General features: G+C 42.9%; 1 long non-coding RNA gene across 2 annotated transcripts in view; it reads left to right on the top strand.

Annotated features, from left to right (window-relative positions):
- Positions 1-290: 290 nt before the first annotated feature.
- LOC149983695 (uncharacterized) overlaps positions 291-27220 on the top strand; it is a 44960-nt gene continuing 18030 nt past the window's right edge. The window contains exons 1-3 of one of the 2 annotated variants that reach the window (XR_016495089.1): positions 291-388; positions 3542-3564; positions 10804-10914. This is a non-coding gene — a long non-coding RNA (uncharacterized LOC149983695). Of the gene's footprint in view, positions 389-2465; positions 3281-3541; positions 3565-10803; positions 10915-27220 lie in introns of those variants that run through there. The other variant, XR_016495090.1, reaches the window with a different exon arrangement.

The raw sequence follows: 27220 nt of genomic DNA, 5'->3' as shown, positions 1-27220 counted from the left end.
GCTTAGCCCGGTACTCTGCTGGGATGCCTAGTAACAGCTCTCTGAGAGAGAGAGAGAGAGAGAGGGAGAGAGAGAGAGAGAGAGAGAGAGAGAGAGAGAGAGAGAGAGAGAGAGAGGGAGGGGGGTAGGGATATATATATATATATATATATATAGAGAGAGAGAGAGAGAGGGAGAGAGGGAGGGGGTAGGGATATATATATATATATATATATATATATATATATATATATATATATATATATATATATATATATATATATATATATATATATTTATATATAGAGAGAGAGAGAGCATGGATGGCACATAGCCTATAGCTGTCCATGGCAGCTCCGCACGTGGCGCGTAATAGACAAAGCTGTAACATTGATTCACGAGCTAAGAGGTAAGCACTTTTTTTGTAGGCTACACTGTTATACTTTGATAATGTGTTCATGTGGGAGTTGCGTCAGCGAGAACTTCTTTTATATTCCGCTGATGTACGTCATCCGAATGACATCGACTGAGTTATTTGAACGTTTAGCCTACCTTCGTAGTTTCGTAGTTTTGGTGACCCTCTTTCCCTTGTCATAGCGTGTGACATTAGGTCTTCAAGAGCAATTATTTCGCTAGGCTGTATGCGTGTCCTAAAGGCACTGTATGGGTGTTGTTATGACGACAAAATAAACAACGACGTTGCAATTGGTCCCTATAGGCTATAGGTCTACTCGTTTTTATGGACTCGCATGAGATAAGTAAGCATACATTTTGCGTCTATTAACGTCTCAGCACCATGGACAGCGTCACCTTGCGGCTAATCTAACCACGGTCGGGCAATATTCTACTGCGCCCCTCGTAACTTTTCAGCACCATGGACAGCGCCACTGTGCTGCCAATCTCACCACGTTTTTTTTTACGCAGTGCTTTTTATTTGCCCCCTTCTGAACTTTACATCACCATTGAGTTCTGATAACTTCAGGAAGATGGCGGATATAAAACGTGATATTGAAATATCTGGGAGGGCGTTTTCAACATTTGAAGTAAAATATACTTCTCAACATAAAAACAGGGACATTATATAGGCTAGGCAAAGGAATAAAATAGTTTATGCTATGGCAACTAGTTTGGCTTTACATCTGGGCTGGCGCATTGATCTAATATTTTTAGAGTAATTTCCGATGCACTGTACATTATTCAAAGAGTACAGTATCTAAACGGAGGCGCTAGCCTGCATCTACTTTTACCCTCCAGGTTCTTTTTAGCCTACCATTGGAAACGTAGGTCGTTTTCAGGGCACGCCTTATGTAGTTATGTTCGAGTCGGGGAGACCCTAGCTCGTTAAAACAAATGCTCCAGCTGATATTTTCATTAATCCGAGAGAAAGCTCCATTGAAAGCAGTGGAAGACGATGCTCCAGGGTGGATTGGAGGGAGAGAACTCGGGCTGAATGTGGCGACACCGTGCGGCGATCTTGGTGCTCTTCACTGATAGTCCCGCTCATTGATATTTGTTGCTGGTTCACTGATTGAAAGATTGCAGCTGCAGCAAAGGTGGATGAGAGAGAGAGAGAGAGTAGAGAGAGAGAGGGAGAAAGAGAGAGCAGAGAGAGAGAGAGAGTAGAGAGAGAGAGAGAGAGAGAGAGAGAGAGAGTAGAGAGAGAGAGAGAGAGAGAGAGAGAGAGAGAGAGAGAGAGAATAGAGAGAGAGAGAGAGAGAGAGAGAGAGAAAGAGAAGGGTGTGGGCGGGTAGGGGGCTGGAGAGAGGGAGAGGAGGGATGGAAGAGATGAGGGAAGAAGGCAAGGGGTAACCTCAAGCAACAATACAAATGGTGCTAGAGTAGTGTTGTAGTAGGTAGCCTAGCGGTGAAGAGCGTTGGACCAGTAACCTAAAGGTCGTTGGTTAGAATCCCAGAATTGACTACAAGAAAAAGCTGGTCCTGTAAAAAAGTAGTATCCAAGGCTTTTCAACAGTTTATAGGGAGCAAAACAAGAGGTGCCCCAACGTTTATGATCCTACGGTTTCTGTCAATATCTAGTTATGAATGGAACTTCTATAGCTTTCTAAAAGCCCCAGCTCACTTCCACCCCGCCCTTAGTGTCAGGAGCTGCCCCAACTTGCTCTCCGCTGCAGAGTGGAAGCTGCAGCAGACAGCGGAAATACAGTGTACTATTCATCATAATACAAGCCAATACGCATTATAAATAGCATCAACCACTGCGACGGACGCAACCTTTTTTTCCCTCTGAGATGACTTTTTGCACACACACACACACACACACACACACACACACACCGGTATCTCGTGACTTTTCACGCTGGTGCATGCTGGCAAGAGGTTAGGGTGAACCCGGGAAAGGAGAGTAGGGGGATGGAGATTGGGGAGGGGGATAAGGATACGAGAGAGACTATTTAGAGCTAGGGTGTGTGCACAGGTTGTATCTGGCGTGTTGGTGCGCTTGTGCTTGCTCTGACAGTTTTGCTCTCACTGTGAGTCGATTCCGCTGGTGAGCGAGTCTAGCGCGTGGGTACGGACAGCGAGCATATAGAGATTGTATTGTTATTGTCACCAGCTCAGATAGAATGTTTGCCTAGCAAATACACGGATGGGAACCAAGCCTCAAGACTACAGTTCATACCAATCTAGTGGACGAGAAAAGCGCTTGAGACACAGGGGCGGGGGAGATGGAGAAAATTGTTAATTCGTACTATAGCGCCATAGGAGACGCATAGGCTACATGGCCGTTTCTAGCCTCTCCACCCTTAATATTACCCAGCCATTTTATTTCCAAAGCAAATTAAAAGATGGACAGACAGCAAATGTCGAGGCGGCGTCTTTAATCAGGCGCTATAGGCTGTAAAGTGGGGAGAATCTGAACGTGACGTCAATGCCTAGTAACTGACGCAGCCCCTCCACAAAAAAATAGGGCTTTTTTCTTTTTTCGTCAGCAAGCTTATTTTTTTCCGATAAAAAGCCTAAACCACCGGGATAACGTGGGGTTATCCATGTTATGTGAAGGGACCTGATATATTTCTTATGTATAGGCCTATTTTCTGAATTGCAAATCAACCAACTGCTGTGTAGTGAATTCTTCAGCGAAAGTTGCATGGAGACAGGCGCGAGAAGGCGCCAGAAGAGCTGAGCGAGAGCACGCGAAATCAAATATACATAATAACAATAATATACGACAAGTACGAATGAGAGCGATACGGAGAGGCAACTCTTGTGCAGAGTTGGTAGATGAAAATGTATGTAGCCTTCATTACATGCGCTCCACGTAACGTTCCTGAGCGATGCCTTTGTGAGTGTTTTTTTCCCGACTTACTGCGACCTAAAAATAGCACCATGGTTTGATCGCGCGCCAGAAATAGACAGAGGGTCTCACTTGTATAAAAAGGAAGCCGATCCTGAGAAAACTTGGACGTGCCATATTAAGGCTATTTATGAAGCATGGGCTGAATATTTGTTTATACCCAATGTGTTATTCCATGTGTCAGTAGAGCATGTTTATGAATGCATTGTAAATTTGTTTATTTTCTTCTCATTCCCTCGGTTCTGCAAGTGGTCCCTGGCCCCTGCTATATGGTAAGTGAGACTTTGAATGTGCGATGTTTTTAATTCAATGTACTTTCTCAGTTTGTCATTTTTGCTCTGTTGCTTATCTGTTGAGTCTTGTCGTGCTTCCCATCCCATTTAGTTCACAACGTAGTAACCGAAAAAGACTATAGTTCCTGGTCTTATTTTTATCGGTTTTGACAACATTCAAATGAAACCATGCAGCCTTTCTCTGCAGGAAAGGGAATCACCCCACTGGTAAAATAGCAAGTTCAATCTCCTTTGTCTGTTGTTGGCGCTGTTGCGTCTCTTTTCACATCTCTTTCCTCCCGCCAAAAAAACATAAGCTTGCGAGGGAAAATCCTTCTCTGATGAGCCTAATCTGCGCTAATTTCCCCCTTTTTTAAGAGGATGCATAAAGACAGGAATGGAGGAGGAGGAGGAGGAGGAGGAGGAGGCGGAGGAGAGGAAGAAAGGAGACGAGCAACGATGAAAAGTGGGAGCTGCAGCCTGAAACGTTGTACCGACTTGGGGAAACCCAGAGCTGTCCAACAGTAATGGTGCTGAAAATAACATCGAATGGCACCAGGGGGGTTCCGTACATCACCAAACCTTAGGCGCGCGTGTTCGGAAACGAAACCAATGGGATTTCAATGAATGAAAACGTTTGCTCTTTCGCGGAGCCTGATCGGAGGCTGAGTCCTTTCCCTCAGGATCAATAGCCTACATGAAACTCCCGATTGTCGTTAGCTTTGAATGAGTTCGCCAGTAGCAGGTAGACTGTAGCAGCAGAGCGTAACATAGGCTATATACAGGGTTGGGTAGGTTACTTTCTAAGTGTAATCCGTTACAGTTACTAGTCACCTATCCAACATTGTAATCAGTAATGTAACTTTGGGATTCCCCAAACTCGGGAATGTAATCTGATTACTTTTACTTGTATTACTTTCCCTTTAACAGGCATTAGAAGAAAACAACAAGGATCCATCAAACGCATTTGGTGTGTGTTCTCTGATTTGTGGTCAGACTAGCTCAGGTGGAACAAATTTAAACTTGCGTCTTTTTTGAATGCTGAATTGAATGTCTTTGAGAAAAACAGAAAGGTGTCATGTATTTTTCCGCAAACATCCTTTCTGAATTGAAAAATAATCCATGTTTTTCAAAGTATCTGTAATCTGATTGCAATATTTTTTTGCTGGTAACGTAACTGATTACAGTTACAGTATTTTGTTGTTGTTGTTGTAATTAGTTTACATGTTGCCTAACTATTGCTACATATCATAGAGTAACATAGTCTTCTTCCCGCCAGCGTCGTTTGAACAGTTTAAACAGATAATGTGTAGGGCTAAGACAGGGAGGCGAGAGGCGGGTAGACTTGGATTACCCTTCTGCACACGTCATGCATTGCCATCTTCAGTGTATCAAGCTATCTATAGGCTATACCGTATGATACGACCGTATACCCCATCTTCTGAAGCATCCCCAAAACATTTGTTTCTTCATTCTTAAACAATGTGATCGTCACCATCCACGTTTCATTGAAAAAATAGTCTACCGTTTGCTGTTTTTGGGCAATGCTGCTTTTCAATCCCATATGCATGACTTTATGACAAAGTGAAGACGAACCTCGTTTTTTATTTGAATTAGGGAGCGATTCTAGAGGTCGTGATTTGAGGGCCATAGACCGTACCGCCAAATTCCTGTTTTGGTTAGACTTCTCTCCACAGTAACGTTATACTGTAGATGTGGTAAAGAGGGGCGGTCGATATTGATGGTTTGACAACAAGATATTGGGCTGCCAAATGGGCAAGGAATCACCCATACAATTATGGAAGTGTCGAAGCAATCACAGCCAATTTAGCAACGATGTAGGGCCCATATATTAAAGTAGCCTAAGCAATGTGTCGCATGTCAAAATATTGAATCGAGTTCAACCAACGCTCGTATCTGCCTGCAGTTTCGTTCACGTCACACAATAATCATGCTCACTCACTCATAGCTACAGTCCTCGCACGACTTTTGTCCGATAGCCTATATATAGCATTATTTTCGCCGCGGGAGAAGAGTTTGCAGTACACGACATCTACAGTGTCATATCATGGAAAAATGCATCGTCAATGACTGGCTCGTGTTGTGATAGAGTGTGTAACCATTCACCTGTTATATTACTTCCACCTTTCAAAAAACCTTCGCATTTACTCATCCTTTATCCAAAGTCAGCACCAGATATAGAGACACATCTCCTTCCTTCAATAATTAAATGTCGGGCCGTGTAATTTCAGTGGAAACCACGGATTCTCGAGTCGTGACAGCTAAACTGAGTAATGTGCGCGTTGGCTGCGTCAGGAGAGGCAGTCACTGTGCAGTGCAGACGGAGGGAGAGAATCGTGACTGACTGGACAGACGGTCGCAAATGAAAATAGCACCCATTAAAAATACCCAGCAGGGACTGGGCAACGTTTTTGATACATTTTCATTGATGTCCCCCTGAATACTACCTCGTTCCTGTACCCTGCATGCTTTACTAATCGTGGCACCAACTTGATGCAGGAGAAGAGAGTTTCAGGGATAGTGGGGCGGTGGGGAGGAAGAGGAGAAGGAGGGAAGGAGGGGGGGGGGGGTCTTGGTTTGGGATAAAACGAGACACACATTGGGGAGGGAAGACCCATACATAGAGCGTGACCCAGACTCCTACTCGGTACAGTAACTTTCCTTGTTCCAAGAGGAACAAGTACACAGGGAAAAAAACAAAAACAAATGGATGGGGTCTAAAAACAGAGAGACATGGGACTGTGAGAAAATAACTTCAAGGGTAAGTAGAGTTTTGCTATTCTGTAACTTTCCCGATTGATCTAAATTTATTAAGTCCATTAAAGATTGTTTAACCATTAGTGTGTGCAGAGTTGAAGAATTGGGCTAGGTGACTATTGTTATTATTGACGTATTATTATTATCATTCTGGTGTTTTGTTCCGACTCTTCTTCTTCTTCTTCTTCTTCTTCTTATTCTTCTTCTTCTTCTCCTTCTGTGTTGGAGCCTTCATTGTCATTCTGGATGGCACTTGGTAAAATTCTGAATCTTTAACATGTGGTACTGACAGCAAGTGTGTTTTGAGAGACCCCCGTGTCCTCACTATCAGTGGTACCATCCAGTGAACCCTCGCTGGTCATACAATAGAATCACTTCAGATGCTTGTCGTGTTGTTGTTATCGCGTGGAGGGCGCTGCAGCGCTTTCCCACGCCTGGTTCACATGCGTTCTGTGGCGCCACATTCATATGAGCGTTTCAAAATGGTTCGTGTCTAGTCTATATGCATGCAATTGTATTAACATATGAAGGGTTGTCACTTGGGATGCAGTAAGGATTTTAATAGCTAACCTGTTGTGATTTATTTTTCCATCATTTTAAACCGGATATAATTAATTGTGATCTGATTTGTGTATGCCAACTCGCATTAGCCGTAGGTAAGATGCAATCCATGCACGAATCGAGAATCAATCGATCAATCGATATAAAATCCACCCAGATGTTCTTTGTATAAAAACCTTATTCGGTCGCATTTATCAAGTCACTTTCACCAGCTAGGACACAATTTGGTTTCCCCTTTCTTTTTCTTTTTTCTTTTTCTTTTTTTAAAAAGGGGGGTCCCTATATGAGCGAGACACCGATTGGTCGATGACGAGTTTTCGTTTGCTCCAATAAGATCCCTCACTGCTCTCTATTTATTGCGAGCAGATTACTTCTTGCTCCCTCCTTACACAGACCGCTCGAGCGGCTACAGCGAGCTAGTTCTCCACTAGGCGACATCACGAACGAGGGGAATATATATATATATATATATATATATATATAGAGAGAGAGAGAGAGAGAGAGAGAGAGAGAGGGAAAAAAATAAAAACAGTGCTCCTTCTGATACTCAGCGCCTAAACGACCAAACTGGCTTCAACAATTGTGCATTTGGACCAAATGATATTCGAGAGAGAGAGGGACTGGGGGTGAGAAGGGAGAATAAGGGAGAAGTGGGAGAAATGAAACTACGGAGAAGGATTCAGGACCATGGACAGCGGTAGAATGCAGTAGCGTTGGCATTTTGATGTAGCTTCGCATGGAACACCCTCCCCCCTCCCGCCTAGCCTCATAATGTGTGATTCAGTTGGAGTCACACAGTTACCTAGGGTTGCTGATGGCTGGATGCACCCAATCCGGGACGGGAGATAAGCGAGGAAGCGACCTTTTTTGATGTCGCTTGCTTAAGACTCACGGACTCTCGACAGGATGTAGAGACAGAAGCCGATCTGATCTGTCCTTCGCGAATCTTTTTGCGGTCTGGGCTTGCTGTACATAACTATCAAGCTGGGAAGCCCTTACCCCAAAAAGCATTGGCGGAGGGCGCATTCGCCGAGTCACATCGCAAGACGTCTTGCAAGCACGCTTCGTGAATTTTTTTTCAACAAAATCTATTTTTAGTCTCTTTTTTCCCCCCTTTTGCTTTTTCACATGATCATTTTTTTGTTGCTATAATTATTGTTCATATTATGTTCATACTTATTTTTATTCGGATTATTGTTATCATTGTTAGTGGGCCTACTTTATATAATTGTTACGTGTTAATTGTACTTGGTTTGTTATTTGTTTTTATCGTTAGCCTAAGGTCCCATTTCCAAACTTCGGTGTGCCTCCCAACCCGGGGATACTTAAAAGATTTCTCAGCTCCAGAGTTTCTGAAAATGTTTTTGACTCAACTTGGAGTAATGTGATGTCAATCAGTTCATAGCACCACACCCCCCAGATCCACACCATCAGTACATACTATAGTCCCCTCAGTGGTACGCAGAACGCCCTGCTGAGAAATAAGGCTGCGGCATCCCGAATGATACCCTATTCATTATAGTGCACTGTTAACTATACTATTGCTGCCTCACAATAGTGACCGTGCAGCGAGAGAGAGAGAGAGAGAGAGAGTGTGTGTGTGTGTGTGTGTGTGTGTGAGAGAGAGAGAGAGAGAAAGAGCCGTGCTGTGTGCAGCCGTGCTCTAATAGGAGCGGATAGACTGAGATGTTTATTTTATTTCACCCTGCCGACTCTTTCTCTCTTTCACACACACACACACACACACACACACACACACACACACACACACACACACACACACACACACACATACACACACGCGTGTTTCCCCCCAATATTTTGATATGTAGCCTATTCCCCCTCGAGCATCGCCCGCCGCTGCCCCTTTCATCAAGCATAAAGCATGGAGCACATCCTTACATCTGTGGGCCATATAAGTTAACGTGGAAGCCCAATTTGAATTGATTGATCAGTTGACAAACTCCGACACATTCCTCAAATTTACTTCCAACAGCATGGAGCATCTTTCCCATGCATCACACTTGTGCACATGCGCAAAACCATGAAAACAAAACTCGCAGTTTTTTACTCCTTGTCCAGTTCGATAGAGTAAAATACTGCTATAATGACACAACTCAATTTACACCCGAAAAACAAAGTTAAAAAGCATACACCGGAAGATGTATTATACTCTATTCTCCCTGAGTCTAGGGTTTCCCCGACCATTATGCCTCAGCTCAACCGTTTCAGGGGCAATTATATGAATGTGGGAATAGTATTTAATTGTTTCATTCAAAATAGTTTGCTACTAATCCGTACAGTCAAGTGTTGGCTATTTATAAGAATGATGTAATGGCATTGCAAGACATCCAGAACTCATATCAATAGGCCTACTTCTAGTCTGCGGTGAATGACACCACATATCCTTGGCCTCGTCAAATGACAAGACTTGTAACAACATGCATACAAACTCAACTGAAGCTTCGAGTGTAACTTTATAATGTATAAGATGTGGGAATTATCCCGAGAGGTCAAAGGTTGTTTTCCTATTTATTATGAGAAAGAAACAACGAACGCACCAGTGGCACTCCCGTTCAGCACCATGGACAGTGTCACATGTTCACCAATCTGACGACACTGTTCTTCCTCGGCCCTATTTCAGTGCCGTCACACTCTGTCAATCTGCAGCTCAAGTTAGTCACTAAATAAACATAAATGGGGCTTCATGCCACCCATGCTCGAGCCTTTATTTGGCTAGCTCTTGGCATAGGTTTGTTTTCTTATGGTGAAAAGTATTTGAGACAGTAGTGTACGCATATAAAGAGCATACAATAGTTTACACTTGACAGTGGATATTGTCCTACTTAGATAAAACAATAGTTTACACTTGACAGTGGAGATTTTCCTACTGAGATAAAAACAATAGTTTACACTTGACAGTGGAGATAGTCCTACTGAGATAAAACAATAGTTTACACTTGACAGTGGAGATTTTCCTACTGAGATAAAAACAATAGTTTACAATTGACAGTAGAGATTGTCCTACTGAGATAAAAACAATAGTTTACACTTGACAGTGGAGATTTTCCTACTGAGATAAAACAATAGTTTACACTTGACAGTGGAGATTTTCCTACTGAGATAAAACAATAGTTTACACTTGACAGTGGAGATTTTCCTACTGAGATAAAAACAATAGTTTACAATTGACAGTAGAGATTGTCCTACTGAGATAAAACAATAGTTTACAATTGACAGTAGAGATAGTCCTACTGAGATAAAACAATAGTTTACACTTGACAGTGGAGATTTTGCTACTGAGATAAAAGTAAACTTCTTGCTTTGAACCAACCTTGATCAAACCAGAGTTGGTTGTCTCTTATTGGACACACAACCACTGTTTTTCATGGTGTTGTATAGTTGTTGTAATGTGCATTTCGGATAGGTAGCCTACATACTTCCTAATTACTATTTTGGTATTTGAACGCCACTGCATGCATTAAATGCCAATACCATTGGCTAAATATAAACGTCATGTTTTGTAGTTTGTGTGCGTGGAGCAATATGGATAGACAGCGATGCATTGAGTAGCCATGGCCTAACTAGGCATATCTGTGTTCTCTAATAATTGTTAAACTGTCTCGGAAAATATTTGAGCTATATGTAGGAAACAGCCAAGGCAACGTTTACCTGTTTTAGAATCTCTCGAAGCAGTCACTAAATTAGTGTGAATTTAAGACGTTTCACTGCATGTGCATTGTTGACGTATGGCCTTCATGCAATCTCCACATTCTTTCAAAGCCTCTGTATTTGTGCGCACGGGACTACCCTCTTCCACTCAGTTGTTTAATATTTCAATGACAATGCTCTATCAATCTAACAGAACTAATGATACGACTGTTTTTCCGTTTTCTGTAGGTGAGAGCCTGACTTGACGAAGAAGGGCTCTGGCGTTCGTTCCCTACGCCATGTTACACCCTGGCCAGAAACGTCGACTCTCTTGGGATTTCATCGTCTCCATTGAGAAAGGTAGCCAGCCTATAGGCCTATCACCCCTGGACCGCTAAAATCACCACCTCTTTGTCTGTTCTCGTGTTCAGCGCAAGGTAACAGCTAACCCGAGAGTGTTTAACAGAGGCTATGACAGAGGCCACTAGAACGATGACATCAGAAAATCCCTTCCCTTTGAAATAGCATTTTGTCGGGGCGTTATCACGTGAACAGAAGTTGACCGTCAATGAATGTTAAACAATGGTAAATCATCGCAGTCCTTTGTTATACATATAGGCTATGGACACGTAATGTCATTAAACATTAATAACTTTTTAGATTTAAGATACCTAAATACAACAAATACAATTGTTCTTTGTCGAGGTTTGACACCGTCCATGTGTATATTTAAGCCCATGGTGTCATCCGTGCATGTGTGTGAAGGGTGTCTAGGCTATGCCTTATTTTACTGATCTGTGATAGCGTGTGAGAACGTCTGGTGTAGGCATACATATTAGTGTAGTTAACAAACGGGCCTGTCTGTCATTTTGTATTTATTTAACCTTTATTTAACCAGGTAGACCAGTTGAGAACAAGTTCTCATTTACAACTGCGACCTGGCCAAGATAAAGTAAAGCAGTGCGACAAAAACAAAAACACATATTCTGAAAGATGTTTTGGTGGTTAATGTGTTACTAATGTGTTATAAATCATGGAAACAAAATCTATATCTCTGAGCTAGTACCAAACAACGTTCATAGACCTATTATGTCATATTTTCTGCAATTAGTGAATAACCCGGAAATAAGCAGTGGAAGGAGGGCTAATGAGGGATCCATGAGCAGAGCCGTGACGTCACATGACAAATTATTCCCGCTGGGATTGTTTACTAAAACTAGTCAAGTTTAGGTCTGGAATGCTGTGAATTAGTGGTATAACCTGTGTCTCTCTGGACATGGCTTTTCAAGGTGTCCTTCATAATATACAGGGTAATAGTGAGATTTTTATGACTACGCCGTAAAACATTTCCTGTCATTTTTACAGTCAATTACTGGCAGCACAAAAAGCCAGTAAATTACTGTAGATTTACAGGACCTTAAATGTAACACAAATTTACCGCATATTACTGGAACACCTGATTACAGTAACATGCTGTATTTCTAGAATTTACAGTGCATTTACTGGAAGCACAGTGGTTGGTAAACTGATGCAGGTGTACAGTGCCGGTAACTAGTGCCAACAACGGCAGTATTTCTGTCACATGTATTTGATGTAGGTCTTAAGCACCGTAGTTAGTAAACTGTTTGCAGGATACTTTCTATAACTAGTTTGTAATTTATATTTAACTGGCCTGAACTACAATTCATGTAGCCTATTTTGTAACAGTTTAATTTTTCACATTTACATTTTTTGGTCATTTAGCAGATGCTCTTGTACAGAGCGACTTACAGTCCTGTGCATTCAGGTTGATAAAAAACACACATTTCACAGTCACAGCAAGTAAAACGTTTCTGTGACCGCTACTGGGAATGTTGTTGTAGTTGAACATACAATGGTCTTCAAAATGACTTGTATTTGTAACTAAATACCTTTTGTATGTTTCTTTTCCTGTCTCTGGCTAGTGTAAATTACATTACTGTAAAATTTACAGCAACATGCCACCAGCTTCCTGTAAGGTACTGTAAAATGCTGGGCAATGACATAGTACAATATTTAGCTTACTACACTCATTTAAAGTAAATGCTACTGAAGTCATGTTGGTATTTCACTGTAATTACATAGGACTAGTGCAAGCAGGTTGGCTGCCTGGTATTTGTATATTACAGTATATTTCAGAATATTTGGCATTTGTATCACCTACACGTCTAGAGGCCTAAACAAAAGCATCCGAAAATATCAAAAGGACATGGCTAAAAACTCAAAGACTTGCTGCCACTCTGATCTGTTCTGTATATACATTTAATTGTTAGGGAACCACTACCACATATCACCTAATATAACCAGTATAGCCTTTTACAAGGCATGCCTCAAAATGTGTTATTGAGCCACGACAATAGCATGCACCCACAAAAGGTTTTTGGCGCTCCAAAATTACAGGAGTTTACTGTATTCTATGGGGGTAGTACTGAATTACAGTAAATGACAGGCAGCACAGTAGCCAGCAAATTACTGTAGATTTACAGGAAAAGTTTTTTTCAGATTCCAAAAATACAGTATGGTACTGTATTCTGTGGGGTGGTAATGAATTGCAGTAAATTACTGCCAGAGCAGTAGCCAAATACTGTACATTTACAGGACAAATATATATAAACAAAAAAAGTATGGTAATGTATTCTGTGGGGCACAACGGGTGCAACAAATATAGCATTTTACAATGCCGCCCACAGCATTTTCCCACAATGCACCATAATTCACAGTATTTTGCTGTAAATATACGGCAATTGCATAATATATTGCTCCTTTTTTTTACAGTAATTTGTTACAGTGTACAGTATTTCTCATTCTGGGTGCATTTTCTATTGCCTCTGTGAGATATGTGTAGTTTAAGGAAACAGTATGTATGTTTTTAGGAAACAGGAAACAGTATGTATGGTTTTAGGAAACAGGAAACAGTATGTATGGTTTTAGGAAACAGGAAACAGTATGTATGGTTTTAGGAAACAGGAAACAATATGTACTGCGCCTTCAGAAAGTGTTCAAACCCCTTGACTTATGCCACATTTTGTTGTGTTACAGCCTGTAAGGCTGCTCTGGATAAGAGAGTCTGGTAAATGACTAGCAAGTAAACATGTAGCACGTAAATTCAAAATGGATTAAAAATATATATATCTCACCCATCTACACACAATACCCCATAATGACAAAGTGAAAACATGTTTTTAGAAATTGTAGCAAATGTATTGAAAAGGAAAATCTGGAAATATCTAATTTACATAAGTATTCACACCCCTGAGTCTGTACATGTTAGAAGCACCTTTGGCAGTGATTACATCTGTGAGTAGTTCTGGGTAAGACTAAGAGTTTTGCCCACCTGGATTGTACAATATTTGCACATTATTCTTTTAAAAATTCTTCAAGCTTGTCAAGTTGGTTGTTGATAATTGCTAGACAGCCATTTTCAAGTCTTGCCATAGATTTTCAAGACGATTTAAGTCAAAACCGTAACTAAGTCACTTAGGAACATTCAATGCCGTCTTGGTATGCAACTCCAGTGTTTATTTGGTCTTGCGTTTTAGGTTATTGTCCTGCTGAAAGGTGAATTTCTCTCCCAGTGTTTGTTGGAAAGCTGACTGAACCTTTATTTTAGGATTTTGATTGTACTCTATTCCATTAGATGCAGCCACCACCATGCTTGAAAATATGAAGAGTGGTACTCAGTGATGTGTTGTGTTGGATTTGCCCCAAACATAACGCTTTGTATTCAGGACATAAAGTTATTTTCTTTGCCACATTTTTTGCAGTATTACTTTATTGCAAACAGGATGCATGTTTTGGAATATTTGTATTCTGTACAGGCTTCCTTCTTTTCACTCTGTCAATTAGGTTAGTATTGTGGAGTAACTACAATGTTGTTGATCCATCCGTTTCTCCTATCACCTATTATACTAACTGCTTTAAAGTCACCATTGGCTTCATGGTGAAATCCCTGAGCGGTTTCCTTCCTCTCCAGCAATTCAGTCAGGAAGGATGCCTGTATCTTTGTAGTATCTTCGTAGTGACTGGGTGTGTTGATATACAATCCAACGTGTAAGGGATATTTTTTTTACTCATCTACCAATAGGTGCCCTTCTTTGCGAGGCATTGGAAAACCACCCTGGTCTTTGTGGTTGAATCTGTGTTTGAAATTTACTGCTCGACTGAGGGACCTTACAGATGTGTGAGGTACAGAGATGAGGTAGTCATCTTAAACACTATTATTGAACACAGAGTGAGTACATGCAACTTATGAAATTTGTTAAGCAATTGTCTAATCCTGAACTTATTTAGGCTTGCTATAACAAATGGGTTGAATACTTATTGACTCAAGACATTTCAGTTTATCATTTTTAATTCATTTGTAAACATTTCTAAAAACACAATTCCACTTTGACATTATGGGGTCAAAGGCCAGTGACACAACCTCGACATTTGATCTGTTTTAAACTGGGGCAGCAGGTAAGCCAGGTAGCCTCGTGGTTAGAGTTTTGGATCAGTAACCGAAAGGTTGTTGGATTGAATCCCTGAGCTGACAAGGTAAAAATCTGTCGTTCTGCCCCTGAACAAGGCAGTTAACCCGCTGTTCCCCTGAACAAGGCAGTTAAACCCACTGTTCCTAGGCCGTCATTGAAAATAAGAATTTGTTCGTAACTGAATTGCCTAGTTAAATAATAATATAAAAAAAATGTGTGATTACTTTCTGAATGCACTGTATGGTTTTAGAAAACAGTCAGGCTGAACTGAAATCTGTTTTACTACCTACACTACATCATTACGAAAGGATATTTAGAACGTTCAGCCTCTGTCACTGATTCACTGATTCACTGATTCACTGATTCATTGTGAAAGTGAGATTATCATGGCCAACCAAAGGTGAAATATGTAATGAGCACAATATACAAACCTTTACAAAACTTCACTCACAAAAAATATGCCTCCGTAGTTTTCTTTTTACCTTTACCACAATAAACCAGAACATGTAGGAAAAAAACAATTTCTAAAAATGTTCTTGAATGAATCAGTTCATGTACTGTAGCATTTTCTATCTAGGACATAAAGGACCACTTTCTACATATACAACTGTATAGGACTCAACATCTAGAAATTCCTGTTTATGTCCTCAAGATGCCTGATTTGTATGCCTAAAGGGGTAAGGGGACTGTCTGGCCCTCTAAACAGAGATAAGAACGGGGACTATTTTCTTGAATGGAAGAACGTCATCACTCACTTCTGTCGTGACTCATATCATCACAAAGCTTTTTTTCTCTCATTTCAAATGTCTTTGTTTATTTTTAAGGGAAAAGTGTTCTGCTCATATACGAACATAAGGCTGGTGGACACACGCAGACACACACACACACACACACACACAAACACACACGCAGACACACACACACACAAACACACACGCAGACACACACACACACACACACACACACACACACACACACACACACACACACACACACACACACACACACACACACACACACACACACACACACACACACACACACAGACAGACAGACAGACAGACACACAGACACACACACACATGATGGAAGCACACAGAAACACACACACACACACACACACACACGCACGCACGCACGCATGCACGCACACACACACACACACACACACACACACACACACACACACACACACACACACACACACACACACACACACCAGGGTTGGGGTCCTAAAAATTGAAATCAGTCAATTCAGAAAGTAAACTTAAATTCCAATTAAATAATTTAGTATTATATTTTCAATGATTTCTCAATGAACCGAAAAGGACCAGCTACTTACAGTTTTTTACAGTCACTTTGGCACTAATTTCAGAACCTTGTGGTCATTTTTCAAAACTCTAGGCGCAAAACTCAAAACAGTCCTCACTTGTAACACAGCTGTCCAATGTTCAAAACATTGCATTGTACATTCATATCTTCAAAGAAACCTTGCACTTGCAGAATCATTGGTTCAAATAACAAATGTATCATGAAATACCATAGGAACATTCCTTTAAGTCCCCCACACACAAGATACAAGTAGTTTCACTGTGTAGTTGTTCGTACAATCATTAAATATTGTAGTACTGTCACTTCTGCTCCTGCCACACCCTCTAGTGCTCACCCGGTGTCTCCTTGATCTGCCACCACTCCCCTAGTGCTCTCTCCCTCTCCCTCTCTCTGTGTGTGTGTGTGTGTGTGTGTGATTGTGTGGACGGAGACAGGTGTGCTGGAGTCAGAGCAGATTCCCACCAGCTGCAACCTGTTCCATAATCAAGACCTCTTCGAATACTCAGTCCTGCCACTTCCACACTGCCAGATCATAATCTCTGTCCAGTCAGTCCATGGTTCTAGCCGTTTGTTCCTGTTGTTCCTGGTTTCCCTTGCTCAACACTGTTTTCCGCTCCGCTACAGTTATGCCCGCTCTGACTCTGGTCCCTGTCTCCAGTCTGACTTCTCGTCAGTCCTGCTACTCTGTCCTGGATTCTCCACTCTACACTCCCTTAGATTCTCCTCCGAATCTGCTTACCCTGTCCCCCCACCTCTCGCTACCGCCTCAGCCTCCGCACCTGGTTTCCAGCAACCCGCCCGAGCTTCCCCTGGCCTGCACTCAATCTCCCCCCCCCGTGTTTCAATAAATACCTTGGTTACCTCAACCCAGTCTCCTCGTCTGAGTCTGCTCTTGGGTTCACCTGTTCCGCTCCGCGCGACAGTACGATCTGGCTAAAGACATGAACCCAGCAGACTCAGATCCTCTCCACCAAACCCTCGCCGGTCAAGACTCCCTGCTCGAGCAACATGACCAAGCCCTGAAAACCCTTCTGGAGCACATCAAGGAGTTTTCACGGAGCCTGTCTGACCTACAGGGCCGACCCTTTGCCCAGAGCTCACAACCAGCCCCTAGTTTGCCTCCTCTGCTCTGTGAGCCATTCCTTCCGGCCCCTGAGCGTTACGACGGCAACCTTTGAGCTTGCAGAGCCTTTTTGTTACAATGTTCGCTGGTATACGAGCAACAGCCCTACGCTTATAACTAGCAAACGGGCCAAGATTCCTTCCTGATTGGCAGCCTCTGTGGAGCAGCGCTTTCTTGGGCCATGGCTGTGGGGGATATACTGTTGAGCCAAGCGCCGGTTCATCTTCCTCCAGACCCTTGCAAGACGGCCCTCTTGTATGGCAAAGCCAGGCTTTTTCTCTACCTGCCTTCATCGACTTGGGTGCCGATGAGAGTTTCCTGGACCGAGGTGTTGTTACCCAGTTGGGTCTGGACACTGTTCCACTCGATTCACCCATCGATGCCAACGCTCTCAATGGACAGCTCCTCGCCCATGTCAGTGAGAGAACCGTGCCGGTCATCCTGCGTCTCTCTGGGAATCACCAGGAAAGGATCAGTCTCCACATAATCGACTGCCCTAGATTTCCCCTGGTTCTTGGCCATCCTTGGTTCAATCTGCACAACCCACAGATTGACTAGCCCTCTGGAAAGGTCACCACCTGGAGTACATTTTGTCACTCTAATTGTCTACATTCTGCCCTTCCCCATGCCTTGTCTGTGCCCCAGTCCATTCCAGAACCCCCGGACCTGTCATCAGTTCCTCCAGAGTATCACGATCTAGCTCTTGTGTTCAGCAAGCACCACACCCTGGCTCTCTGCCGCCTCATCGGCCGTATGACTGCGCTATTGACCTCCAGCCTGAAGCTCCTTTCCCCTGTAGCCGGTTGTTTAACCTCTCTCGACCCCGAGCAGGAGACTATGGAAGAGTGCATCCATGATTCCCTGGCTGCAGAACTGGCCTACTTTCTCTCCGGGAGGGGCTGTTTTTTTCTTTGTCAAATAAAAGATGGGTCACTGAGCCGTGCATAGACTTCCGTTGGCTGAATAGTATCACTGTTAGTTACAAGTACCCCTTGCCACTAATAAGTTCTGCTTTTGCCCCCCTCCATGGTGCCACGGTGTTCACTAAACTGGACCTCCGGAATGCCTACCACCTTGTCCGCATTTAGAGAGGGGGACGAGTAGAAAACGGCATTCAACACACCACTTGGACACTGAGTATTTGGCCATGCCGTTTGGTCTCACTAATGCTCCTGCTGTTTTGCAGAGCCTGGTTAATGACGTTCTGAGGGATGTGATTGGACAATTTTTTGTCTATGTGTTACATAATTTCACAAGGACAGTTACGGATGGACCCTGCCAAGGCCAGGGCAGTCGCCTGTGTCCTCGAATCTGATGCAGGTACAGCGTTTCCTGGGGTTTGCCAATTTTTACAGACGTTTCATCCGCGACTACAGCCATTTGGCAGCCCCTTTCACCTCCACCTTCGTTCCACTGGTCCCCTGAGGCAGTGGCAGCGTTCCGGGGACTGAAGCGTCGCTTCACTTCCGCTCTGATCCTCACCCAGCCAGACCCAGAACTAGGTGGTGTTCTGTCTCAACGTTCCCCCTCTGATGTGAAGCTCCACCCAGGTGCTTTCTTGTCCAACAAGCTCTCACCTGCAGAAATAAATGTTGTCATAGGTAACCGGGAACTTCTGGCTGTGAAGCTGGCTCTTGAAGCGTGGCGTCCCTGGTCGGAGGGCTCGGTTCTCCCCTTCATCGTGTGGACGGACAATCCTACATCCAGACGTCTGAACTCCTGGCAGACCAGGTGGGCCATGTTCTTTGGAATATTCAACTTCACACTCACTTATCGCCTCGGATCTAAGAATAACAAGCCTGACGCCCTCTCCCTTCAGTTTCCCCGTTGACAACACAGGTTCCGACACAGAGACCATTATGCCATCCACCTGCATCATTGCGCGCTGTCTCCTGGGAGATCGAGTCCTGTATTCGCCAGGCTCAGCAGAACGAGCCTAACCCAGGTAACGATCCTAGAAAGGCTCTGTTTGTTCCAGATTCAGTTCGCTCTGAAGTTCTTCAGTGGGCCCATTCTACTCATCTCACCTGTCGCCCTGGCATGAACCGGACTGTCGCCTTCTGAAATTACTGCTATGGGGTATTGTGTGTAGATTACTGAGGATGTTTTTTAATAATTTAATACATTTTAGAATAAGGCTGTAACGTAACAAAATGTGGGAAAAGTCGAGGGATCTGAGTACTTTTCGATGGCACTGTACGGTGTTTGTTCTCTGGAGAGTCACAATGGGAATCTAATCAGAAGCTCATGGCCCAATTCATGTCTGTCTTATGCTGGGCTGAGGCAATGGCCTCTCTTTGTGCAAACTGTTCCTCTTTATGGTCCTGTGTAAATGGTTGTTCACATTCACTGTTAATTTTCAAATGCATATTCATGTTCCTGTCTACTCACTGTTACCTCATGATTATAGCCAGTCTCATGATAATAGCCAGTCTCATGATTATAGCCAGTCTCGTGATTATAGCCAGTTTCATGATTATAGCCAGTCTCATGATTATAGCCAGTCTCATGATAACAGCCAGTCTCATGATTATAGCCAGTGTCATGATTATAGCCAGTCTCATGATTATAGCCAGTCTCATGATAACAGCCAGTCTCATGATTATAGCCAGTCTCATGATAACAGCCAGTCTCATGATTATATCCAGTCTCATGATAATAGCCAGTCTCATGATAACAGCCAGTCTCATGATTATAGCCGGTCTCATGATTATAGCCAGTCTCCTGATGAAAGCCAGTCTTATGATAACAGTCAGTCTCATGATAACAGTCAGTCTCATGATTATAGCCAGTCTCATGATTATAGCCAGTCTCATGATAACAGCCAGTCTCATGATTATAGCCAGTCTCATGATAAAAGCCAGTCTCATGATTATAGCCAGTCTCATGATAACAGCCAGTCTCATGATTATATCCAGTCTCATGATAATAGCCAGTCTCATGATAATAGCCAGTCTCATGATTATAGCCAGTCTCATGATTATAGCCAGTCTCATGATAAAAGCCAGTCTCATGATTATAGCCAGTCTCATGAAAACAGCCAGTCTCATGATTATAGCCCGTCTCATGATAACAGCCAGTCTCATGATTATAGCCCGTCTCATGATAACAGCCAGTCTCATGATTATAGCCAGTCTCATGATAACAGCCACTCCTCAGTAGGATAACAGCCAGTCTCATGATTATAGCCAGTCTCATGATATCAGCCAGTCTTATGATAACAGCCAGTCTCATGATAACAGTCATCTCATGATAACAGCCAGTCTCGTGATAATAGCCAGTCTCATGATAACAGCCGTCTCATGATAACGGTATGATTATTTTCACTGTACTACAGGTGTATATATTGATACATTAATGAACCTACAGCACTGTGTTATGAGCCTGGTGTTCTGTCTTATTAGAGCTGGTCACAGCACTGTGTTATGAGCCTGGTGTTCTATCTTATTAGAGCTGGTCACAGCACTGTGTTATGAGCCTGGTGTTCTATCTTATTAGAGCTGGTCACAGCACTGTGTTATGAGCCTGGTGTTCTATCTTATTAGAGCTAGTCACAGCACTGTGTTATGAGCCTGGTGTTATATCTTATTAGAGCTGGTCACAGCACTGTGTTATGAGCCTGGTGTTCTATCTTATTAGAGCTGGTCACAGCACTGTGTTATGAGCCTGGTGTTCTATCTTATTAGAGCTGGTCACAGCACTGTGTTATGAGCCTGGTGTTCTATCTTATTAGAGCTAGTCACAGCACTGTGTTATGAGCCTGGTGTTCTATCTTATTAGAGCTGGTCACAGCACTGTGTTATGAGCCTGGTGTTCTATCTTATTAGAGCTGGTCACAGCACTGTGTTATGAGCCTGGTGTTCTATCTAATTAGAACTGGTTACAAGTTGTTTCTCTTTGTGTTGCTGTAACTTCTCACCCTGTTTTCTCTCCCTTTCTTTCTCCCCTTCCTCCCTCTCTTTTTGTCTGTCGTTCTCTATCTGTCCTCCTCTCTTTCTCTCACTCTCACCTTTTCTTTCTCCATCACTGTCTTGTTCTCTCTCTCACTCTGTCACTGTCTCGTTATCTCTCTCACTCTCTTTCAGTCTCTCATTCTCTCTTTCTCTCAGTCTCTTTCACTGTCTCATTCTCTCTCTCACTCTCTCACTCTCGTTCTCTCTCTCACTCTTTCCATCTCATTCTCTCTCACTCTCTTTCAGTCTCATTCTCTCTTTCAGTCTCTCATTCTCTCTTTCTCTCAGTCTCTTTCACTGTCTCATTCTCTCTCTCAATTTCTTTCAATCTCTTTCTCTCTTTCTCTCAGTCTCTTTCACTGTCTCATTCTCTCTCTCACTCTCTTTCACTCTCGTTCTCTCTCTCACTCTTTCCGTGTCTCATTCTCTCTCACTCTCTTTCAGTCTCATTCTCTCTCTCATTCTTTTTCACTGTCTCATTCTCTTTCACTCTCTTTCAGTCTCTCATTCTCTCTCATTCCCTTTCACTGTCTCGTTCTCTCATTCTTTCACTGTCTCATTCTCTCTCTCATTCTCTTTCAGTCTCTCATGCTCTCTCTCATTCTCTTTCAGTCTCTCATGCTCTCTCTCACTCTCTTTCACTCTCGTTCTCTCTCTCACTCTTTCCGTGTCTCATTCTCTCTCACTCTCTTTCAGTCTCATTCTCTCTCTCATTCTTTTTCACTGTCTCATTCTCTCTTTCACTTTCTTTCAGTCTCTCATGCTCTCTCGTTCTCTGTCACTGTCTCATTCTCTCTTTCACTCTCTTTCAGTCTCTCATGCTCTCTCTCATTCTCTGTCACTGTCTCATTCTCTCTTTCACTCTCTTTCAGTCTCTCATTCTCTCTTTCACTCTCTTTCAGTCTCATTCTCTCTTTCACTCTCTTTCAGTCTCTCATTCTTTCTTTCTCTGTCTTTTGTTCTTTTCTCCCCATTTATTTCTCCTTCTCATTCTGTCTGTCATTCCCTCTATATATTTTTTTCTCTTTTCTCTTGTAAGAGGGAGTCCTGAGTGACGTCCTAAATTGAATGACTCCCTAAATGACGCTATGACGCCCTACTGTCCCTCCTCTTCCAACATTTCAAATACTTACAAAGGGTCCAACTATATTAAGCACTTTCCCTCAAATGTTGCCGCCCTGAAAGGCCCAAACAGAAGTCATTTTATTTCTTCTGTCCCATACCTTGGAACTTAACGTACTTTAAATGATTCCACAGTGTAGGTTCCAACCCTGTGTAGTACAACTGTGTTGGCTGGCTGCTATCCAGTATTCAACTATGTTCAAATGGTTGTTTCTTGTACTCTTACAATACAGCACGGGCAGCCCAGACTATCCCTGTTACACTGTCACCTGATTGATTAGATATGAAAGGACTCATTCCCTTCCTGAATGTGGCCAACCTACACTGAACCTTGGCTGTGGTCATTAGGCACCAAATGGAAGAAAGTGTACTGAAACGCAGCAGGGACTACCTGGTGTGTATTCATGAGTAATACACCGTAGCAAAATGTTTTGCAACGGACATAGTTTTGCAAGGAAAACTACAGTTTCTATTGGAAAAATGTTGGTTCCGTTTGGTTCCTAGTGAATAACACCCCTGGATTTGTCCAATAACAAACGCAATTTTTTTGTTTTCCGTTGCTTAAAGTTTCCAAACATTTTCCATACTGTTCCCTAATAAAACACTACCCAGATGAACACCTTGGGAGTGTCATGTCTCATATCCTACTGTAGATTTTGTGACTAGTTATCATGACAGGACACTTAACTTCACACTACACCTTGTCCACGACACACTTTGCTCCACTAAATATGTCACGTAGATGCATCTTATCCATGCATACAGTACATTTGGAAACTATTCAGACCCCTTCACCTTTTCAATATTTTGCTACGTTACAGCCTTATTCTAAAATTGATTAAATATTTTTTCCCCTCATCAATCAACACACAATAGCCCATAATTACAAAGCGAAAACAGTTTTTTTGATTTTTTTATGCTAATTTTTACAAATAAAAACAGAAATACCTTATTTACATTAGTATTCAGACGTTTTGCTATGAGACTTGAGAATTTAGCTCAGGTGCATCCTGTTCCCATTTATCATCCTTGAGCTGTTTCTACAACTTGATGGGTACCAACACATTTCTGCAGCATTGAAGGTCCCCAAGAACACAGTGGCCTCCATCCTTCTTAAATGGAAAAAGTTTGGAACCACCAAGACTTCCTAGAGCTGGATGCCCGGCCAAACTGAGCAATCGGGGGAGAAGGGCCTTGGTCAGAGAGGTGACAAAGAACCCGATGGTCACTCTGACAGAGCTCCAGAGTTCCTCTGTGGAGATGGGAGAACCTTCCAGAAGGACAACCATCTCTGCAGCACTCCACCAATCAGGCCTTTATGGTAGAGTGGCCAGACGGAAGCCACTCCTCAGTAAAAAGCACATGACAGCCTGCTTGGAGTTTGCCAAAAGGCACCTAAAGGACTCTCAGACCATGAGAAACAATATTCACTGGTCTGGTGAAACCAAGATTGAACTCTTTGGCCTGAATGCCAAGCGTCACGTCAGGAGGAAACTAGGCACCACTCATCACCTGGCCAACACCATTCCTATGGTGAAGCATGCTTGTGGCAGCATCATGCTGTTGGGATGTTTTTCATGGGCAGCGACTGGGAGGCTAGTGGTACACCTCTATGTTTAATTTTATCCGAGCTGGTCACAGCACTGTGTTATGAGCCTGGTGTTCTATCTTATTAGAGCTGGTCACAGCACTGTGTTATGAGCCTGGTGTTCTGTCTTATTAGAGCTGGTCACAGCACTGTGTTATGAGCCTGGTGTTCTATCTTATTAGAGCTGGTCACAGCACTGTGTTATGAGCCTGGTGTTCTATCTTATTAGAGCTGGTCACAGCACTGTGTTATGAGCCTGGTGTTCTATCTTATTAGAGCTGGTCACAGCACTGTGTTATGAGCCTGGTGTTCTATCTTATTAGAGCTGGTCACAGCACTGTGTTATGAGCCTGGTGTTCTATCTTATTAGAGCTGGTCACAGCACTGTGTTATGAGCCTGGTGTTCTGTCTTATTAGAGCTGGTCACAGCACTGTGTTATGAGCCTGGTGTTCTATCTTATTAGAGCTGGTCACAGCACTGTGTTATGAGCCTGGTGTTCTATCTTATTAGAGCTGGTCACAGCACTGTGTTATGAGCCTGGTGTTCTATCTTATTATAGCTAGTCACAGCACTGTGTTATGAGCCTGGTGTTCTATCTTATTAGAGCTGGTCACAGCACTGTGTTATGAGCCTGGTGTTCTATCTTATTAGAGCTGGTCACAGCACTGTGTTATGAGCCTGGTGTTCTATCTTATTAGAGCTGGTCACAGCACTGTGTTATGAGCCTGGTGTTCTGTCTTATTAGAGCTAGTCACAGCACTGTGTTATGAGCCTGGTGTTCTATCTTATTAGAGCTAGTCACAGCACTGTGTTATGAGCCTGGTGTTCTATCTTATTAGAGCTGGTCACAGCACTGTGTTATGAGCCTGGTATCTGACACACACACACACACACTTCACACATTGTCCGTGCTGTCTCTGTGGTTGCTCTGACATCACCAAGTCTCTCTCTCTCTCTCACACACACACACACACACACACACACACACACACACACACACACACACACACACACACACAAACTCTTGACTTTCACACACACACGCATGCTCGCACACACAAATCAAATCTAATAAAATTGTATTATTCACATGCACTGAATAAAACAGGTGTAGAACTTTCCCGTGAAATGCTTAATTACAAACCCTTAACCAACAACGCAGTTCAGGAAATGCGTAGGTATTAAACAGATAATAGCAGCAGTGTAAAGGAGGGGGTGGGGGGTCGATGTAAATAGTCATGGTGGCCATTTGATTAATTGTTCAGCAGTATTATGGCTTTGGGTTAGAAGCCATTTAAGGAGCCCTTTGGATCTAGACTTGGTGCTCCGGTACCGCTTGCCTTGCAACTGTAGAACCTTTTGAGGATCCTGGGACCCATGCCAAATCTTTTCCGTCTCCTGGGGGGGAAAGGTGTTGTTGTGACCTCTTCACGACTGTCTTGGTGTGTTTGGACCATGATACATCATTGGTGATGTTGACACCAAGGAACTTGAAACACTCATCCCGGGTTAGGACATCTACTTTGTGCATGACACAAGTCATTTTTCCAACAATTGTTTACAGACAGATTATTTCACTTATAATTCACTGTATCACAATTTCAGTGGGTCAGAAGTGTACATACACTAAGTTGACTGTGCCTTTAAACAGCTTGGAAAATTCCAGAAAATGATGTTATGGTTTTAGAAGATTCTGATAGGCTAATTGACATCATTTGAGTCAATTGGAGGTGTACCTGTGGATGTATTTCAAGGCCTTCAAACTCAGTGCCTCTTTGCTTGACATCATGGGAAAATGAAAAGAAATCAGCCAAGACCTCAGAAAGGAAATGGTAGACCTCCACAAGTCTGGTTCATCCTTGGGAGCAATTTCCAAATGCCTGAATGTATCACGTTCATCTGTACAAATATAAACACCATGGGACCACGCAGCCGTCATACTGCTCAGGAAGGAGACGTGTTCTGTCTCCTAGAGATGAACATAATTTTGGGGGGTAAGTGAAAATCAATCCCAGAACAACAGCAAAGAACCATGTGAAGATGCTGGAGGAAACAGGTACAAAAGTATCTATATCCACAGTAAAACTAGTCCTACATCGACATAACCTGAAAGGCCGCTCAGCAAAGAAGAAGCCAATGCTCTAAAACCGCCATAAAAAAGCCAGACTACGGTTTGCAACTGCACATGGGGACAAAGATCGTACTTTTTGGAGAAACGTCCTCTGGTCTGATGAAACAAAAATAGAACTGTTTGGTCATAATGACCATCATTATGTTTGGAGAAAAAAAGGGGTAGGCTTGCAAGCCGAACACCCCCATCCCAACCATGAAGCATGGGGGGGGCAGCATCATGTTGTGGGGGTGCTTTGCTGCAGGAGGGACTGGTGCACATCACAAAATAGATGGCATCATGAGTCAGGAAAATTATGTGGATATATTGAAGCAACATCTCAAGACATCAGTCAGGAAGTTAAGTTTGAGGTGAGAAATTGCTGTTCTGATGCCCAGAAGCTCTTTTTCGGTCATAAGTTGCAAACATTGTGAAAAAAAATATCAAAATAGCACAGTTGGTTAGAAGCCCGTAAAACGGCAGCCATCCTTTCCGGCGCCGTCATTATTCACCAGTATGCCATGAATTAGTCTATTTCAGCCACAACCGTTGCTGACAGGTGTATAACATCGAGCAAACAGCCATGCAATCTCCATAGACAAACATTGGCAGTAGAATGGCCTTACTGAAGAGCTCAGTGACTTTCAACGTGGCACCGTCATAGAATACCACCTTTCCAACAAGTCATTTTATCAAATTTATGCCCTGCTAGAGCTTCCTCGGTCAACTGTCAGTGCTGTTATTGTGAAATGGAAATGTCTAGGAGCAACAACGGATCAGCCGCAAAGTGGTAGACCACACAAGCTCACAGTGCTGAAGTGTGGAGAAAATCCTCTGTCCTCGGTTGCAACACTCACTACCGAGTTCCAAACTGCCTCTGGAAGCAACGTCGGCACAAAAATTGTTAGTTGGGAGCTTCATGAAATGAGTTTCCATGGCCGAGCAGC

The sequence above is a fragment of the Oncorhynchus mykiss genome, chromosome 4 (genome assembly GCF_057628025.1).
Source record: "Oncorhynchus mykiss isolate SJ-2025 chromosome 4, ASM5762802v1, whole genome shotgun sequence".
NCBI classification, from domain to species: domain Eukaryota; kingdom Metazoa; phylum Chordata; class Actinopteri; order Salmoniformes; family Salmonidae; genus Oncorhynchus; species Oncorhynchus mykiss.
The sequence above is the reverse complement of the archived record's forward strand: the minus strand, read 5'-3'. Positions and strand labels throughout refer to the sequence as shown.